Genomic DNA, 15,726 nt, shown 5'->3' with positions numbered 1-15,726 from the left:
GGCAGTGGGGCTCTATAATCCTGACCCCAAGCCTGGGCCCAGTCCAAAGACTCTGTCCTTTTAAAACTCATTATTCACCATCCCACTGTGTGCATGCATGCTAGGTCACCTCAGTCGTGACCAACTCTTTGCGATCCTATGGACTGTAACCTTCCAGGCTCCTCTGTCCATGGGATTCTTCAGGCAAGAATACTGGAGTGGGTTGCCACGCCTTCCTCCAGGGACTTCCTGGAGTCCCTTCCTGACCAAGGGACTGAACCCCCACCTCTTATGTCTCCTTTACTGGCAGGTAGGTTCTTTACATTAGTACCACCTGGGAAGCCCCACTATCCCACTAGGGACCTTGAAAGCCTTGTTATTAAAAAACCTCACTTTTAACACCTCTGGAAAAGCAGTGAACTAATCAGCTAACATTTCAACAGAGATTATCTGAGATAGGTTAGCACCTGGAAAGTCAAGAGGAAGAAAGCAAAAAAGGGGTGCTGAGAAGGGAATATTAAGGAAACCAAGGACATATTTTGCCCGGTTCACAGGTTAGCCTAGATTCAGGCCACTTAATACATCTCACAAATCTTTTCTAGGGCCAAGCCCTAGATTACTCTTATTACATCAAAAGCTCACACAATCAGGTATGACAAAGATCTATATAAGTATGTAACAAGTAACACCTGTAGGAAGCTGTAAGCAATGGATAGGGGAATGCCAATCACATCAATTAACACCATTTCTTGGTTCCCAATCAGCACAGTGTATTCCAGTCAGGTCAGTACCTTCAAAATTCCATAAACTTGAAAGAACTTTCAATAAGATGACCTCTGTACAGGGTCACTAGAATAATATAAAAGTCTGGACAATTTGAAAAGCTGGTAACTGTAAGAATCTCAGGTTATCCGTGTTAAGAATCCATGCATTTAGACAATTATGCCTTTGTTTGTTAAAGTTCAACTATAACTGTAAACAACTTTCAATCAGGTAAGAAAAGATGTCATGTGGTTTGCTCTTTCACAATTCAAAAAGTACTTTCAAAGTATGTAAAATACAACCAGATGCTATTGGCAAAGAACTGACTCTTTAGATGTGACCAATTTCCAAGAACATCACCAGCAATGTGGCCTACACATACAAAGCTTTGAAAAGTTCATATCTAATCTAATCATCTATTCAAAACACTCCACGCTTTCCCACATTTCAGTGGTATTTCAAATTTATAAATAAATTTCTCAAAATGCACAGAGAATCAGAAATATATGTATGATTGAAACCTCCCTCCTTCCAAATAGATTCAGAACATGCTACCCAGCTAATGACACTGAAAGCCCCCTTTCTATCTAAAAATACAAAATGATGGTAATGTCTGAGCAAGAACAACAGGTCACTTGCATTGTAACGTAAAGCTTAGTCACCAAGTGACAGCTTTCCTTTCATTTAGAAGAGATTTCCTTAGTTCCAGGTACTACACAAGTTTAAATCATCAGTATACTATTACACTAAAGACTAGCCTTCTGTAGATGCAAACGTATTTAAATTCCAAGTTGCAATAACCCTTGTGATAAAACTTTTAAAGAAACGGATAATGATGCATTTCTACCATATCTAGAAAAAGATAAAAAGAGGTATTTTAATAATTGAGATTTTTCTCTTAAATAATTAGAAACAACTACAGGTGCTATTTTTACTGATTACTGAAATAAAATTGATACTATTCATTTCTATTTCAACAATGTGGAGTATGAACTATTTCATATTATTACTTTGTGAACCTTCCAGATAATGGTCCTAAATTAAAATCTCAATCACAATGCTTAGGGACTAGTTTGTTCTGAACAAACACTGAATCCTAGTCAGTTTAGTAAATGGATAGCTTTCTTGACTATATTACAACGTTTATTTTAGGTATACCTCCTCTTCCTTATTCCTCTCACAAGAAAGGATTTGAGCTTTTTTTTTTTTTGTCCAACATCTTAGCGAGGCGGCAGTGGTTGCAGTTGCTCTCTGGCCTTCGCTATGCCACCCAAGGATGACAAGAAGAAGAAAGATGCCGGAAAGTCGGCCAAGAAAGACAAAGATCCAGTGAACAAATCTAGGGGCAAGGCCAAAAAGAAGAAGTGGTACAAAGGCAAAGTTCGGGACAGGCTCAGTAACCTAGTCTTATTTGACAAAGCAACATATGACAAACTCTGTAAAGAAGTTCCCAACCATGAGCTTATAACTCCAGCTGTTGTCTCTGAGAGATGGAAGATTCGTGGTTCCTGGCCAGAGCAGCCCTTCAGGAACTCCTTAGTAAAGGACTTATTCAACTGGTTTCAAAGCACAGAACTCAAGTGATTTACACCAGAAACACCAAGGGTGGAGATGCCCCAGCTGCTGGTGAAGATGCATGAACAGGTTCCACCAGCTGTACATTCTGAAAAATAAAACTTTATTAAATCAAAAAAAAAAAAAGAAAGAAAAGAAAGGATTTGGGAGTGGGAGACATAAGCAAGCAACAATCACTTAACACAAATTTACTTAGCAACTCATAGTTACACATTTCACATGTGTTACCTTGTTTAAACTCCATTGCAACTCAAGAGATGGGTATCTTTATCCTGATTTCACATATGAATAAAGTAAAAAGGCTCAGAGAAGTGAAGTAACTTGCTCAAGGACAGCAGGATTCTGTTCAATTTGTGCTACCTGGTGCTGACCCTTCATTTTGGATCCCAGCTCTCTTCACTTGCCCACAACCAACTGAACTTGCCCTCTGAAGCTCTCATGCAGTTACATTGACAGTTCTTTAGCAATACTAGTTTTTGGTTATCACATTATAAAAGCAAAAATGATCAAAACAAACATGATTGAGAACTTTTTGTTACAGATCATACACACAGATAGATGGCAAAACTTTAGCCCCTGTGGAATAAATTTCTAGTTGAAGAATCTGCAACACTGATGTGGGACAAAAGAGAAAGATGTTCTAGAGCCATGTTGTCCAATTTGGTAGCCAATAGCCACATGTGACCGCCAGTACCTGAAATGTGGCTAGTGTGAACTGAGAGGTACTACAGTGTAAAATCTACACAGGATTTCAAAGACTTGGTAGATAAAAAAAGAGCAAAATATTTCATTAATTTTTCACTGAATCAATACTTCAATGAATCAACATTTCATTAATACTGATTACATGTTGAAAGATATTTTTAAACTGTGTTCAATAAAATTCACACATGTTTCTTTGTAGTTTTTCCAACATGGATAGTAGAAAATTTTAAACTACACTTGTATTTTGAGGAAGGAAACAGCATTAGCCTAGGGCCTCCATATGAGGCTTCAAATCAAACTTTGTACAAAAGCCGTTCTTGAACAGAAGGCCCAAACTATTATGATTAAACTCTTAAAAGAAAAGGTAGTAGGCTATCAAAACACTTTGGGGAAACCTATATAATTAATTATTCTGATCATAAATGGTAAATAATTGTCAATTCTTATAGTAACAAACCAAACATGTAACTTTCTCATCCACGCTCCAAAAAAATCTAAAAAGCCATCATTCCAACTTCTGGTTTCATATACATCTGTGAACACATTTGTCTCTATTGCTTAAAAGACTTGTGCAAATATTAGGGTCTTCCCCCTGAATGATTATTCTAAGTACAGTAGACCACACAAGATACAGGAGTCAAAATACACCCACCTACAAGTCACTGCTTCCAATACATCCCTGACACCCTTTTGTATGCTTAATCATTTGGTTATTTCCCAGTAAAGGATCCAAGGAATTTCAGGTAATTGAAGTTTCTATTTAAAAGGCATTTTATCATCTATAGACCAAAATCTCAGGGAAAAGCACCAATAGAAGCTTTTTTTTTTAAAAAAAATCATAATTAAAAGAGACATGACATGGTTTTCATAATAACTGATCTATAAAGTTTGGGGGTTTTTTGGGCTGTGTGGCATGCAGGATATTAGTCTCCTGACCAGGGATGGAACCTGTGCCTGCAATGGAAGTGTGGAGTCTTAACCACTGGAGCACCAAGGAATTCCTAGGCCCATAGTTACCAGGAAACACTGCTAGCCCCCAAGTGGCTTAAATCAACTTAATGAAACACTGAACTCAAAGTTCTCCAGTAAGTATTTTGGTGCTGTTGTTTAGTTGCTAAGTCGTGTCAGACTCTTTGAGACCCTGAGAACTGCAGGCTCCCCTGGCCTTCACTGTCTCCCCAAGTTTGCTCAGATTCATGTCCAAGTACTTTGACTTTGTATCTGTTCCTTAAAATTGATTTAAAAATAGATCAAACTACATCTTTTACACTCACAGTAAAATCAAACGCGATTCTATTTTATTTATTCCCCCCACCATAAGAATGAATTTTTTCAGTTCCTCAGAAGGATGTATTATAGAAGGCCATACGAAGTATTTTGAAAAAAATCCAGTTATCTTTTTAAATTTTTAATTGAGGATAACTGCTTTACAATGTTGCGTTGGTTTCTGCCATAAAACACCACAATCAGCCGTAAGTGTGTGTGTGTGTGTGTGTGTGTGTACATATCACCTCCCTCCCGACCCATCCTAGGAGCCAGGCTGGGCTTCCTGTGTTATACTGCAGCTTCCCACCAGCTATTTTCACACACAGACCTGGTTATCCTAATGCCTACTAAAACTGCTGTCATGGAATTAAATCTCGTAGCAAAACACTGGGAAAAAAATCTGACAGAATCCATTCAAAGTCCTTGTATGATGCAACAGATGGTGATTAAAAACCTTACTTGATAGAGTTTAATCACAAAATTATACTATATCATTAACATTTCTAATATGTCCAATTTCTTCCTTCACTCTGCCTTACGTAAGGCACTATGCCTTATGTGCCACTTAATTGAAAATAATAGAAAATTGAGGCCAGAAGTTCTATAATCTATTTTACTCAAACGAATGACCTAAAACTTTTCCTTTTCATTGGAGGATGGAACTGTTTCTCATTTAAACATGTTCTTTTCCGAAAGAAAAAAAAGTCAAGGCAGCCAAATACATCTAGTTTAAATTTTCAATATAATGTTCCTAAACATGTCAGAAACATTTACCATGTACATGACTTGTTTCAGTGGGGAGCATGCTTAAACGGGAACAATATACAGAAGGTCAGCAAAGCTTTTTGTTACAATAACAAGAAAGTTCATGACAAAGCCCAGATTTTTAGAAAAAAGCTTTACAAAACACTCCCCAATTCATTGAGAGATTAAAACAAACAGAGACAGGTACCAACTCTTTCTTGAAAAGCAGCTTCAAATCCCTAAGAGACCAAGGTCTGCCATCCTAAGGCTAAGTGAATTCTGGTGAACTCCCTCACCCCAGAATTGCATGAATGGGTTAAGATGGCTGAGAATGTAACAAAGTAGAAAAAGCACTGGCCTGAGAGTCAGGGGTAACAGTTTTGAGTCTAGATCAGCCATTTTGAAGATGTCACTTCACTTAATCAAGCAAGGTCATTGATCCATAAAAATGCGAAGGTTTCCAAAATTCTATGAGTCTAGATTTCATCCTCCTCCTCAGTCTACCAAGCTCTGCTTCTCCAAATGTTAAAGCTAACAGAGAATTCACACTTTGACTAATAATAGAAGGTCTGAATGATTCAACAAAGGCAGAGTTTTAGCATCCAATGAAATGTGCAAACCTGTGCAGTCTCTGTATCTATTACTGGGAAACTTCCTTATTATTAGGTAATGGGGGCAGAGGTTGGCTAGCACCAGTTTGCTGATCTCTGCCTCTCCCATAATTAACAACCTCCCTCTCCCATCCAGTAACATATATAAGTTGCACAGCTGAGGGGTGAGGTCTCTTCTAATTATAATGAGGCTATATAATTCTTCACTTTGAAATATGTATTAAAGGCCACAGGTTCTGTGACCCTTGTCTCAATCTTCCAGGGTCCTGAATGTCAGTCATAATCTTTGATGCATAATACAGACCTGTATAGGGATTTCAAATTACAATCTTGATTAGAAATAGGAATAATAGATCTTTGTATCACCCAAAATTTTGATCTTAAAATAATTTTTTTGATCCAGGAATATAGGAGGGGAATGGGAAGTTATTGTTGAATGGGTATAGGATTTCAGAGTTACATGATGAAAAGAGCTCTGGAAATGGATGTTGGTGATGGTTACCCAACAGTATTACGAATGTATTTAATACCACTGAACTGTACACTTAAAAATGGTAAATTTTATATTGTGTATTTTACCACAATAAAAAGTACTGGAAGACAGCAGATACCCAGGACTCCAAGATGGCATCACTTGTATCAGTGAAGAAGAAACTCATGGATTTTAACGTTAAAACGGGAGCTGCCAATCTGGATATGAGGTAGGATTTTGCCCCTAAAGGCACTGCTGGAGTGTTTCAAAGAGGTTACTAGTGGTATGACAACAAGTATGTCTACGTGAAGAAAGGAAGCACTGCTGGGGTTTCTACCGTGCTGGCAGCTTACAAACTTTTCAACTACTACCTTTCTTAGAAGGATCTCAAACATGAGCAGCTAAGCAAGGACCACTGAAGAGGGCCCAGTGCAGGGACACACTCTGCTTCCCTGACCGTGACCTTTGCCCAACACTCCTCCTTGAGGAACATGATCACTGCTGAATATCCTAATTTGCAACAATGACCAATAAAAGATAACCAATACAAAAATGAAAAAAATACATTGGAAAACTTTTTTAAAGGACCCCTCCACATATACACAAATATGAGACTATTACAGTCTCTGCATAGGAATGATGTTCTATTAAATACCATCCAAAGAAGAAACCAAGTCCAGTATTGAAAAGTTTTGAGTCAGGTAATCCCAAGGCTTGGGAGGAAAATCTTATGACTTGGTGGGTAGCCAAAGGCAGAATCAACAAAATAATGCCAAGTACTAAAAAATTAAAAGTCAAGCTTTAGAAGCAGTCCAGTCCAGCTGCCCTAACAGGGCAGATACACACGATGGGAAAGGCTGACCATTTTTTTCCCTCCCTACTTGAGGATGTTTTCCATGGGAGCACTTCTCAGCTGGAATTTGCTTTGCTAGCATGTATCATTTCATAAAAGTTACCTGTCACTGCCTAGCATAAAATATGAGTCAACAATGATTACAATGACCACCTTCCACTTTGCATAGCTTTGTCTGAAGGGGAGGGGAAGCTAGGAAAGCACACTCTTTAATTAAGAGACAATGAATCTAGAAAACACACCAAGGAAAAGAATAGGGCTGGCTATTTCCTCAGATTGTTTTGAGCCTAAAATTGTATTTTATGCAGCAATATTATACAGCATATTTATCTACCAGGTGTAGGCAGGCAAAGTCTTGATTCAGGAATTTAAAAATAAACACTGAAAAATATCTCTAGAATAATATAAAAGGAAGAGAGAGTAGAGTAGTTCGGGGATAGGGTGACAACTTACTTTTCACTGTACATTCTTATGTGTCTTTTGGATCTTGCTTCATGATCTCATATTTCATATTTAAAACAAGAACAAGAAAAGAATAATAAAACAAAACACAAAAACTTTCATTGTATTGTATGTCCATAAAGTATTTTTAATTTTATTGAGTTGCTTTTAAATAAGTTATTTTAAACATTTAACACTTAGAATCTTTAAGCACGAAAGCAAGTTATACACTACACTAATTCAGTAGTCAGTTCTGTCAAATTTGGTATTTTCTTCTACCCATTTATAAAATCACTGTGTCCTAATGTAACACCCTCTTTGCACATGTTTTATTAAAGGGAACTACAAACAAAAATAGTCAGTCGTGCCTGTAAATAAGCGATGAGAAACATCAGAGGAGCCAAATCTTAATTGTTTCACTAAGCAAAAATACAAAATAAAGTCTTACTGGATTGGATTTGCCACTACATTTACACAGAAAAAACAAATGATTTTGTAAACTGCTTTTGACATTTCTAATTGTTTCTTACAGGTGTTTACCATGTGTTATTTTATAAGTTACAAGATAAACCACTAAATGAAATAAGGGGGAAATTCAAGATGGCACAATGACTTCCTGTAATGACAGCATAGAGTACTTGATATTGCAATGGCCAATACCACTTTCAGTCCTTTCTTTTTTATTATTCCACTACACAGAAGTATAAAATGAAACACAAAAGCACAGCACAGCAGTTTCATTTGGAAACAGAAATACTATTCTTTTGCCAAAATGATGATTATTCAACCATTTCCAAATGCACAAATGAAAACATTGCCGAAGACTGGAAAATTGACTAATCACTGACATGCACTAAAAATTAAAGAAGATTATGAAACAGTCACATTTCTAAAGTCTTTTACATATAGTAAGGAAAAGATACATTCAAGCCTTGCTAAATCTACCCAAATTCTAGTTTAACAGGTGTATTTTCCCTCTGTCATAAATCAGAGTATCAGAAATGGAGTAAAATACAACATTTAAATTTCTACACCTGGTGATCAAATGTTCCCTCAACATCTTCATTGTTCAACAAGTTGTATGGATTTCTGTGTCCAAAATGTCCCATTCCTCCCTTTCTATCTCAAAGCCATTACCTTAGTTCATCTGCTTATCTCTAAATGCCTTCTAACTTGTCTCTCTGCCAACACTCTTTATCACCCCATTCTTCACAACACCAAATCTCAGACACATCTGATTATGCCCCTCATTAGCTAAAATCTAAGTGCCACAGAATAAAACTTAAATTTCTTAAAAGAGCACCCAAGGCCTTCATGACCTAGTGCTCTCAACCTTATCTTTCCTGTTTTCTCTTCCATCACATCCATCCACAGACCCGCATGCCCGTTGCACAGCCTATTATTTCAGTCAGTAATTTACTCTCGTCTTCAACAATTAAGAGATCTTCTAAAGCTCAACTCAAATGTCATCTCCGCTGTGAATTACTGCTCTCCACTGGATAAACACTTCCCTTTTCTGTGCCCATCTGCACTTCCTGTAAAGTGTTGTGATAGCACTACTCTCAGGATGGTGTTGGAGTCAGTTACACAACGATCTATTTTCCCCACTATAGCTCTTGTCTGGTTCACATATGCATTCCTTAAAATGCTGAAAACGTATCAAGCCACCAAAAATATTATTCTAATAAAGGAATATATGAATATATATATTGTTGCTTTTGTTCAGAACAAAGTCATTCGTGTGTGACTGTTTTGAGACATGGTTGTAGTCTGCCAGGCTACTCTATGGAATTTCCCAGGCAAGAACACTGGAGTGAGTTGCCATTTCCTTCTCCAGGGAGATCCCAACCTAGAAATCGAACCTGAGTCTCCTGCATTGGCAGGCAGATTCTTTACCACTGAGCCACCAGGAAAGGTCACGAAAATATATATGTGTATGTGTATGTTGCTAATAAAATTAGGGGGTGAATTTTATGGTATGCGAATTATATCTTAATTTTAAAAAAAACATTAGTGTGGGTGGTACATGAAAGTTAAAGAAGACAATCCTTTCATGTACTTCCTCAACAGGCAACTCTTTGATAGTAATAATATTTTTAAGAAGGTAAATATCATCTTGGGTTGGCTAAAAAAATTACTGGGAATTGAGTTCGCCATACTTTTTAATTATAGGTATGGAGAAAAAAATAAGCCATCTTACTGACTTAAGACCTAATAAAGTTATTTATAAATGAGTTCCTGCTTTATGAAGCCCACAAAACTGATTATTACAGAGCCTTCTTTTGCTTATCTAGGTCATCTCCATGAAACTGGGCATTTAAAAACATTTAGATTCATCCATGACTTGCCAAAGACAGGATCACAAACTGCTTCCTGATTTCTACCTGAATGATCTAAGGATCTTCACTTTGCCTTTTTAAGCAAACCAAGCTAAACCAAGTTTAGCATGATTAATTCCTGCTTCATCAACTGGGGAAACTAGTTCGATTTTGGAAGTAAGATCTATGTAAGTTTTTCTTCAGTTATTCTTGGGTACATATGAATGTGCACAAACACTTTTTTCCTGCTATCTTTCTTCAAAAATTGAGATATAATTCACACACCATAATATAAATTATTACTGCAAAAGGGACAATCTGTTGTTGTGCAGTCTGTAAGTCGTGTCCAACTCTTTGCAATCTCATTGACTGTAGCCTGCCAGGCTCCTCTGCCCATGGAATTCTCCAGGCAAAAATACTGGAGTGGGTTGCCATTTTCTCCTCCAGGGGATCTTCCAGACCCAGGGATCGAACCTGGGTCTCTTGAGTCTCCTGCATTGGCCAGGGAATTCTTTACTACTGAGCTACCTGGGAAGCCCCTCACACACCATAAACTTAACTATTTTTCAAACTGCACGATTCAGTGGTTTTTAGCATATTCACAATGTTGTGCAATCATCAACACTATCTGTTCTAGAACTTTTTCATCACCCCAAAGGGAAACCCAGTACCCATTAAGCAAATACTCCCTCTTTCCCTTATCCCCTTCCCCTGGCAACCACTAATCAATTTGCTTTCAGTCACCATGGATGTGCCTATTTTGCGCATTTCATACCAACTGGAACCATACAATATGTGGCATTTTTGTGTCTGGATTCTTTCACTTAGCATAACGTTTTCAAGGTTCACCCATGTAGTAGAAAGATTTCATTCCCTTTTATGACCAAATGATATTCCTTTGTGTGGATATACCATGTTTATTTAGCCATTAATCAGCTGACAGACATTTAGGCTGTTTCCACTTCTTGGCTATTATGAGTAATGCTGCCATGAACATCAGTGTACACGTTTTTGTGGGAACATGTGTTTTCAATTAAGTATATAATGTAGGAATAGAACCGCTGGGTCATAATGGAACATATATGTTACTATTTTTAACCATTAAACCATATTAACTTTTGGAGGAACAGTCAAACTGTTCATTTTACATTCACATACATGTTTCTAAGGGCAGTAACAACAGTTTTTATTTTCACATTTTGTTAAAAAGTAAATTGTTCTACCCTAGAGGAAAAGATTTCCTTTGGGATTCAGGGTCCTTAGAAGTTAAAGCAAATCCAAGATTTTACAAGACAGATTAAGATTAAACCCCTTCAAAGAACAAAGATGTATAGCGACACATCAAACCCTTACTACAGCAAAGTCTAGTCATCAAAGGGATTAAATATGCAAATATTTTAAATGAAAGAGGAAAATAATAAATCCCAATTTTATAGTCAGTCAGTCAGTAACTAGACACTGATCTCCACTCACAGAATCTTCTACTCCAACATCTCTCAGAGACATTTCAAACTGACTATGTCTCAAACTGAATTTCTACTCTTTTCTACTCCCCAAATTATTCCTCCTGGCCAAAATTACTCCTCCTGCAAACTTCTACCCACACCCCAAACCTTGGTGCCGTTTGACTCCTTTCTCTCACGTATATACTATACTCACATATATACTATACTCCACACTCTAGTCAGTAAATCCTATTGGTTCTATTGTCTGAACACTACATTCAGAATCCACTCAAATCTCACCACCTCTACCAGAGCAATCTCTCACCAAGATTACTGTACCACCATGATCGAGTGTCAAAACACAACCAAAATAATCCTTGCAAAATATATGTCAGATTATGTCCCACTTCTAAGAGTCATCAGTGGCTTCCCAACATCCATCCCCCATTTTGTTTCACCCATACCAGACACCCTTGGGCCTCAAGGCGTTTGCTTGGCATTCCCTCTGCCTGCCATGACCTCCCCCTTGGTATCACACACAGTCCTCTTGGTACTCAAGGGGGACTTGTTCCAGGATCCTACTGATACCAAAATCTGTGGATGCTCAAGACCTTTATATAAAATGGCTTAATATTTGCATATAGCCCTGCACATCTTCCTATACACTTTAAATCATCTCTAGATTACTTATACTGCCTAATCCAATGTAAATACTATGTAAAGAGTTATAAACACTATGTAAATGATATGCAAATAGGCTCTGAAAGTGAAAGTGTTACTCGCTCAGTCCTGTCTGACTCTCTGCAACTCCCTGAACTATACCCACAAGGCCCCTCTGTCCATGGGATTCTCCAGGCAAGAATCCTGGAGTGGGTTGCCGTTTCCTTCTCCAGGGGATTTTCCTAACCCAGGGACTGAATCCAGGTCTCCTGCATTGCCATCCGAGATTCTTTACCATCTGTGCCACCAGGGAAGGCACCCCTGGCACACAGCAAATTCAAGTTTTGATTTCTGGAACTTTCTGGAATTGTTTTTCCCAAATATTTTTGGTCCATGGTTGATTTAATCTGCAGATGCAGAACCCACAGACAAAGTACTGATTGTATCCACTCCCTTACCTTCTTTAGGTCTTTGCATACATGTCAGCTTCTTAGTAAGGACTTCCTCTGGCCACTTAAATTTGTCATTGCCCCCAAACACTTCCTTTATCTCCCTTCCCCCGTCTATATTTCTCCAAAATATTTATATCAACACAATATATATTTTACTTATTTATTTTTCTTTACCCCCAAGAATATAAACTCCATTAGGGCAAGAGAGTTTATCTGTTTTGCTCACTGCTATATTCCCAGCACTTAGAAGAGGATCTAGCACATAGTAAGTGCTCAATAAATATTTGTTTAATGCATAAATGAACAAGCAAAAGGAAGCATAAAGCTGCTCAGAAAAGCTAAAGAAAGGTCAGAGAAATCTTTATGAGGAACTAATATACCAAAATATAATAAAGTTGTGATGTGAAAGGAAAGTACATTTCTAAAAAAAAGGTTCCATGTTTCTAGTTGAAACAAAAGTTCAATGTTTCCTAAAGCCTAGTTGGCTTTAGGAAAAGTTACTATCCTTGCCTATTTCATTGTTTTCAAAGAGGATCTATCCACTGTCCATTGCCAAGGGCCCTTAGCTTCTGAAGAACTGAAAGAAACTCTGGGAATGGACAAGTTCCTAGAATGATGATGTCCTTTTCTCAGCTACCACATACACAAAGAGACAAGGGGCTGTCTTAGCCATCTATCAGACCTAGTCCCAGGACCTTCACAGCCTTCTATCAGACCTAGTCCCAGGACCTTCACACAGTACAATCATATGTTTCTTAGCCACCTTTCAACTAAAACCACTAATTGGTAAACTCACCTTTCTAAGAACTACAATCACAGCCTCTTCAAACTAAAATGGATCTAAAATGATCTCAACCCCTCACATATTTTATTTAAAAAACTACAGTGAAAAAGGAACAGGGACTTGCTCAAAATAACTTGAATAGTTAATTATACTAATATTTTTCGAATAGTAAGTGATAAATGTTACCAAACCTAAGAGAATTCAGACAATTGGGACAAATTTTCTAGTATCCAAAACAAGATAGTCACAAAAATTAAGTCAAAATTATTATATCTCATAGTATCAGCAACACCATCTATCCACATGTTAGATCCAAAAGTTATAACAGAGCCATCAGCAAAACTATACTCCAGTATTCAGCAAACAAACTAAACGATGGATGAATTTAGATTTAAGAAAAATATACACCTTTTCCCCAAAGGAGGCTTTCATTGTCCAGTGCTGGGAATGATGAGGACTTCTAAAGTCTTTTTGCAAGTACCAACTTTCCTAAGCATTACTGGCTTCAAATAGTAGTATAAACATGTTTCTACGAATCAATCATTTTCACATGAGGTCCAGAGGGGACAATTTTTAAAAGGTACATGATTTTCACCACGCCTACCACCCTTTCCTCCTTGCCCTGCAATATTCTAACACACTTCCTCGGCAGTGTGTCCTTGGCACTGTTTCTCATAGAGTATGTGATAGCCTTCACGTGCCTTACAGTGAGACGAGATTGTGAACCATGATTATAAACTATCTCCAGCATGCTACAGGAAAAAGGATTACTATTTTTTAAAATATTTATTTATTTGGCTGCACCGGGTCTTAGTTGCCACATGCAGGATCTTAGTTATAGCATGTGGGATCCAGTTCCCTGACCAGGGATCAAACCTAGGCTGCCTCCTTTGGGAGCATGGAATCTTAGCCACTGGACCACCAGGGAAGTCCCAAAGGATTACTCTTTTCATGGTCAGAAATTTCTTGCCAAAACCCTTTCCATGGTCTGCATCTAGTGAAACTCTACCATGCCTTTAAAGGACCACCCCTATTCTTCTTTCCTGGGGACCTTTTTCTGACTGTTCTATCCATGGTGCTCTTTTCTTGATCAGATGACCTATAGCATTTGTTATCTGTACCTGTAGCATTCATCATACACTGGCAAGTAACATCTTTTGTATAGTCATCTTAGTTGTTGCTGGCTTTTTTTTAATGCTTGACTGGATAGACAGTCAGAATCTCAAAGAGTTACATAATTGATATTCCTAAGGGGATTTTCCAGACAATAAAGCGTAATGTTTCTACATATGAAGGAAAAAGTCAGAAATTCTAAAAGAGCAATTGGGTTTTAGAATACACAGCACAACCATGACTGAACTGTAATTTCAGAAGCTTTGTATTATACCAAAATAATTATTTCCATGCTTTTAAAGTAATAAGGATGCCTTTTAAGGTCAAAACATATTTTAAGGTTAAAATATATGTTGTGTACCAAAAACATACTCAGTATTAGTCAGGTGTAAAATATCTTTTAACAGAGAATACATGCATTCAAAAGTCTAACTACACAAAGGTATGTTAAGATGGTACTTATCTGGTCTAGAGAGCTTACCTGATGTGCACAAGAAGTTGAGGTTACCCCAGGACCTCAGACTGCACATGGTTGAACTTCACTGTGCTGTGGACATGCAATATTACTGCCATATCAAAAAGTACTACAACCTAAAACTATTTAGGAGCAAGCAAAACACAGCTTGCACAAAACACAGAAGCTGAAACTCTAATACTCTGGCCACCTGATGCAAAGAACTAACTCATTTGAAAAGACTCTGATGCTGGGAAAGACTGAAGGCAGGAGGAGAAGGGGATGACAGAGGATGAAATGGTTGGATGGCATCAATGGACAGGAGTTTGAGTAGGTTCCAGGAGTTGGTGATGGACAGGGAAGCCTGGCATGCTGCAGTCCATGGGGTCGCAAAGAGTCGGACACAACTGAGTGACTGAACTGAAATACAGAAAGACTAACAAATCCCTACCTATACCCATCCTACTCCCTCTCCCAAATCAAACGTAAAATCCTTCATTAACTCAACCTTTCTCTCCGAGCAGCAGCAGATTTTAAGCAATGTGAAACAATTCACTTCAATGCTTCAACAATGAACTTTTCTTGTGGTTTTAAGTTAATATTATAGCAAAAGGAACAAAGAAATGAATATTATAGACAAGCCAAATATTTGAAAGTCCATCTCTCATGTATTTCCTGATTCTACTGAAATCTCAATCCTATTTAACCATTTTATCACCTTCTTCAAACAAACAAGCAAAAACCACCAATATTTTCCAGCAAAGGTAGAAATACCATTGTGATCTCAGTTCTAGTCTTTTGTGCAGTTACCAATAAGAATGAGCTTAAATAAAGAGCAGGTGAGCAGAGCGTTTAAAGGAATTAGCCCTGGGCTCAAGTCTTGGTTCTGTCACTCATTAACTGTATGATCTTGAGCAAGTTACTTAACTAAACTTCAGATAATTTATGTAAAGTGCTTAACAGGATCCTTGGCAGGTTTTAAGGCTGAGAAAAGTGGTTACTGATTAAGTAATTATATATAATAGATACAAAACAAAGATATCCTTCTTACCATAACAATTTCAAAGCTTCCTTTCAATTCCCTCTTGTCTG

The 15,726-nt window shown here is 37.6% G+C and overlaps 1 protein-coding gene and 1 pseudogene across 8 annotated transcripts in view; one reads left to right on the top strand and one right to left on the bottom strand.

Moving 5' to 3' along the window:
- The window catches only part of ADD3 (adducin 3), a 130,928-nt gene that overhangs the window by 105,279 nt on the left and 9,923 nt on the right, over positions 1–15,726 (bottom strand). The gene's annotated exons all lie outside the window — the stretch shown is intronic.
- On the top strand, positions 1,945–14,207 carry LOC122708609 (annotated as a pseudogene).

This window comes from Cervus elaphus, chromosome 15, assembly GCF_910594005.1.
Source record: "Cervus elaphus chromosome 15, mCerEla1.1, whole genome shotgun sequence".
NCBI lineage: Eukaryota > Metazoa > Chordata > Mammalia > Artiodactyla > Cervidae > Cervus > Cervus elaphus.
This window is presented reverse-complemented; position numbering and strand designations above follow the sequence as displayed.